Raw genomic sequence first — 5517 nt, 5'->3', positions numbered from 1 at the left:
CCTTTTTGGCTAGGAGGTACCTAATGGCGGCGTGGTCAGTGTATATGATTATTTTGGCTCCTACCAGGTAAGAACGGAACTTGTCTAATGCGAATACGACAGCTAATAATTCTTTTTCTGTCGTGGCATAATTCATTTGAGCTTCGTCTAGGGTTCTACTTGCATAATATATGACATGTAGTTTCTTATCTTTTCTTTGCCCTAGAACGGCTCCTACAGCATAATCGCTCGCGTCACACATTATTTCGAAAGGCTCATTCCAGTCGGGAGGTTGCATAATTGGCGCAGAGATTAATGCTCGTTTAAGCGTATGAAATGCTTCAGTGCATTTATCGGAAAAAATGAATTCGGCGTCTTTCATTAGTAATTCAGTTAAGGGTTTTGTTATTTTAGAGAAATCCTTAATGAAACGTCGGTAAAAACCAGCGTGTCCTAGAAAACTTCTTATTTCTCTAACAGTTTTGGGAGGTTGAAGGTTTTCGATAATTTCGATTTTGGCTTTATCTACTTCAATCCCTCTATCAGATACGATGTGTCCAAGTACAATTCCTTGTCGAACCATGAAGTGGCACTTTTCCCAATTAAGGATTAGGTTTACGCTTACGCATCGTTTAAGTACCAATTCAAGGTTCTCTAAACATGTTTCAAAACTTCCTCCACAGACAGAGAAGTCGTCCATAAAGACCTCCATTATTCCATCTAGGAAGTCGGCAAATATTGCCATCATGCATCTTTGGAAGGTCGCGGGTGCATTGCAAAGCCCAAAAGGCATTCGTCTATAAGCGAATGTACCATAAGGACAGGTAAATATGGTCTTCTCTTGGTCGTCAGGGTGGATAGGAATTTGGAAAAATCCGGAGTATCCATCCAGATAACAGAAATGTGAGTGTTTAGCTAGGCGTTCAAGCATTTGATCTATGAAAGGTAAAGGGAAATGGTCTTTTCTGGTAGCTTTGTTTAGCTTCCTATAGTCAATGCACATTCTCCATCCAGTTTGGGTACGTTGCGCTACAGATTCGCCTTTTGCGTTAGTGATTACAGTAACTCCTACTTTCTTTGGTACGACATGAACAGGACTAACCCATTTACTATCGGATATAGGATATATTATTCCGGCTTCTAGCAGTTTTTGGATTTCCTTTTTAACCACATCGCTCATAATAGGATTTATTCGCCTTTGATGTTCTCTAGAGGTTTTACAATCGTCTTCGAGCAATATGCGGTGCATACAGAGGGAAGGACTTATTCCTTTCAAATCTGATATGTTATATCCTAAAGCGGTTGGGTATTTCCTCAGGGCAGTAAGTAATTTTATAGTCTCGGTTTGTCCTAAGTCAGCGTTAACTATAACTGGTCGGTTACGTTCTTCGTCTAGGAATTCGTATCTAAGATCGGTAGGCAGTGTTTTCAGTTCTATAGCAGGTTTCTTCGGTCCAGGTATAGGATCAGGAGTTAAGGCTAAACATTCACTCAGATGGTCATCTTGATATTCCCCACGCCAGTTGTCATCTTCAAAGATAGGCGGTATATGAATTTTTAGGATCTCGGTTTCCTTATCTGGTTCGGATTTTATTTCATTAACACACTCGTCGATTATGTCGGCAGAGCAGCATGTGTCAATTATAGAGGGTGCTTTTAGGAATTGGGAAAGAATAAATTCTATTTTCTCTTCTCCTACTTCGAAAGTAAGCTTTCCTCGCTTGACATCTATGATTGCACCAGCGGTTGCTAAGAATGGTCTTCCTAATATGATCGGGATGTTAGAATCTTCTTGGATATCCATAATGATGAAGTCAGTTGGGATGCAGAATTGACCTACACGAACAGGGATATTTTCTAACATTCCTACAGGGTATTTGACTGAACGGTCAGCTAATTGAAGAGACATTCTCGTTGCTTTAAGCTCACCCAGATTTAGTTTCTTACAGGTCGAAAGAGGCATCAAACCAACACTGGCTCCTAAATCGCACAGGGCTTTCTCTATGATGGTTTTACCTATTATGCAGGGTATAGAGAAACTACCAGGATCTTTCAGTTTTGGAGGCATGTTATTTTGGATGATAGCGCTACATTCAGCGGTAAGCGTTACAGTTTCGTTATCCTCGAGTTTCTTTTTGTTTGATAGGATTTCTTTTAGGAATTTAGCGTATGAAGGCATTTCAGTTATGGCTTCTGTGAACGGTATGGTTATGTTTAATTGTTTCAGAAGTTCTATAAATCTTTTAAATTGCGCTTCGGTTTTTGATTTAGCTAATCTCTGAGGGTAAGGAATTGGTGGCTTATAAGGTGGTGGTGGAACGTAAGGTTTCTCTTTTTCAGGTTCCACTTCGTTGTTGCTCTCATTGGTCTTAGCAGTTTGATCATCGGTTGATATCTTTTGGGTTTCCTTTGGCTCTTGTTGTGACATGGGTGCGTTTTGAGTTCAAGGATCAATGGGGCCATCGTAATTCGTTCCACTTCGTAGTGTTATCGCGTTCGCATGTCCTTTAGGATTAGGTTGTGGTTGAGCAGGAAACGTGCCAGCAGGGGCAGCAGTAGGTGCTTGTTGTTGAGCTACTTGTGAGATTTGCGTTTCTAACATTTTGTTATGCGTAGCTAAGGCATCTACTTTGTTCGAAAGTTGTTTTAGTTGCTCGATATTGTGGATGTTTTGATTTAGGAAGTCCTTATTGGTTTGTTGTTGGGAAGCTATAAAGTTCTCCATCATGATTTCTAGATTTGACTTCCTAGGGGTGTTTTGAGCAGCTACAGGCGCTTTTTGGTAGCCAGGTGGTACAGCAGGTGCTTGTCCAGGCGCGTACAACGCGTTGTTGTTTTTATAAGAAAAGTTCGGATGGTTTTTCCATCCAGGGTTGTACGTGTTAGAATAAGGGTTTCCTTGAGCATAGTTTACTTGATCAGATGGGATTCCAGTCAAGAGTTGACATTCGGCAACTGCGTGTCCAGTCAATCCACAAATCTTGCAGTTAGGTGTTACAGCAGCAGCGGTGGCTGAAGGAGTGATGGCTAAATTCTCGATCTTTTGAGTTAAAGCGTCTACTTTAGCGTTAACGCGGTCTATACCACTTATTTCGTACATTCCTCCTTTGGTTTGGGCTTTCTCTAGAGCGGCTCATTCTCCACCCCATTGGTAATGGTTTTGTGCCATGTTCTCTATGAGGTTGTATGCTTCATCATGGGGTTTGTCCATTAATGCTCCGCCAGCAGCGGCATCTATAGTCATTTTAGTGTTATATAGGAGACCACCATAGAAAGTATGGATGATCAGCCATGGTTCGAGTCCATGATGAGGGCATAGTCTAAGCATGTCCTTGTAACGTTCCCAGGCTTCGAAGAGTGATTCGTTATCTTTCTAGGTAAATCCGTTGATTTGACCTCTGAGCATAGCAGTTTTGCTAGGCGGAAAGTATCTCGCTAAGAATACTCTCTTCAATTCATCCCATGTAGTTATGGAATTAGAAGGCAGGGATTGAAGCCACGCTCTAGCTCTATCTCTCAAGGAGAAAGGAAAGAGACGTAATCGAATAGCTTCGGAACTAACGTTGTTAGCTTTGACAATGTCGGCGTATTGCACGAACACAGATAAATGAAGGTTGGGGTCATCTGCAGGGCTTCCAGAGAATTGATTCTGTTGAACAGCTTGGACCAACGAAGGTTTCAGCTCGAAATTGTTTGCCTCAATCGCAGGTGGTGCGATACTTGAGTGCGGTTCAGCGCGCGAAGGAGCGGCATAGTCTCTAAGAGGACGAAGAGCAGCCATCTCTAACTTTGGGGTGATTTGATTAATTTGATCAGTAAAAGTCAATTCCTGATTAATCGGAATTGGTGCTACTTCGGGAAGATTGCGAGCTCGACGTTTGACGTTAATGAAACGTTCGATCTCGTTAATTCGTTGTATTAAATCTCCTCCTTGTGAACGAGTATTTGGCATACAATCATTCAGAGAGAAAGGAAAGAATTGTCCTAGTCTCTACGGTGTAACAGTGAGTTACGATATCGACTTAAATAGTCCCCGGCAACGGCGCCAAAAACTTGATCGCGACTTTACGTGTCTATAAATCTGATGACTGCAAGTGCACAGTCGTGTCGTGTAGTTTTAAAAGATATCGAATCCACAGGGACTATGAATCGATCTACCGTTATCTAAGGTTACTGTGTAAAGCTAGGGCTACTAATATTTTGATTGTTCCTAAGGGAGAGTGATTGTGAGAAATAAAGAATATAATAAAAGACAGATATCAGTATGTATTTCGTTTAACTTAAGGTGATCCGAAGGTCCATTGGCTTTTGCATAATTTAATTAAAAATCTTTACTAATTCAATTGGTTAAAAATCCTCGTCTCAAACTTTCGCTCTGTTGATTTAGATTACTATCCTAATCCTAATGTACGCTTTCGCCATCCCATTAGATTTTAGAAAAGCTTTTTGGAAACAACGTAATTAATAAAATGCCTGTTTTATGAAGTTGTTATCTATTTAAATCTCCTAATCTCAAACTTTCGCTCTGTTGACTCGGACCAAGTTAATATCCCTAACGTACGCTTTCGCCATCCCGCTCGGGTGTAAAAACAATTTTTGAAAATAAATAAGTTCTAATTAGTTTTAATACGCTTTCGCCATCCTTAAAACTAATGTCCTATGTCTACTATCCAGTTAAAGATCTCAAACTTTCGCTCTATTGATTTTAACCTTTGACCGTCTTAAGAACTCAAACTTTCGCTCTATTGTTCTTAAGACTTACTAATTAAATTAGACATACAAACCAAAAACAGGTGATGATTAACAAAACATAATTAAGCCAATTTATTTCGGATCCCTACGGTTAACTTACTTTACATACCGATACCTTAGTAATTTAGCCGGACATATTAATACAGTTAAGCATGCATAAATTAATTTGGCTTATAATAAAATGCATGTTAATTGGCATATAATATATCATGCAAGTAAATATATAAATAAAGGCAGTAAATATTAAACCTGAATTAAATAAATTGAAACTGAATCTTCGAGTACTGAACTTCCACCACAGGTTGGCTGGATCGTTCTTCGGAATTTAAACGGACGGAAAATAAAACAAGGAAAATAAAAGGCGATAAATCTAACGTAAGGCTAGATTTATAAAAGGTTCACAACAATTTCCGGTGTAGAAATCGTTGTGAGAAAATAACTGTTTGAATTAAAGGAAGGCAGAAAATATAATGCACGGAACAATTTTGGCAGCACTTCGTTAGCAGGAAATCGGACACTTTGAACTGAAGTATCTGCCTCTATTTATAGGTGAGGCTTTGCAGTTGGATTGCATGAAAAGAGGAGCTCCAGCAGACTTGGACTTGGAGACGTGCGTCTCCGATTCTTGGGGAAGCTTCGCTGAAGACTTGAGACGTGCGTCTCAAGTGGAGAGAATGTAGGGGACTGGAGACGTGTGTCTCCCTTTTGCTGACGTGGCCAATGAGACGTGGAGACGTGTGTCTCCTCTTTGCAGCATTTAGTTGGGCCACTCACAAATGGTTCCTT

General features: G+C 40.3%; 1 non-coding gene across 1 annotated transcript; it reads left to right on the top strand.

Moving 5' to 3' along the window:
• Window positions 1–3278: 3278 nt before the first annotated feature.
• Window positions 3279–3385, top strand: LOC131629753 (small nucleolar RNA R71). The gene has a single exon (XR_009292108.1). It is a non-coding gene; the product is annotated as a small nucleolar RNA R71 (small nucleolar RNA).
• The last annotated feature ends 2132 nt before the right edge of the window (window positions 3386–5517 follow it).

This window comes from Vicia villosa, unplaced genomic scaffold (assembly GCF_029867415.1).
Source record: "Vicia villosa cultivar HV-30 ecotype Madison, WI unplaced genomic scaffold, Vvil1.0 ctg.000602F_1_1_3, whole genome shotgun sequence".
NCBI classification, from domain to species: Eukaryota; Viridiplantae; Streptophyta; class Magnoliopsida; order Fabales; family Fabaceae; genus Vicia; species Vicia villosa.
Note: the sequence above shows the minus strand (reverse complement) of the source record. Positions and strands in the feature narration are given on the sequence as shown.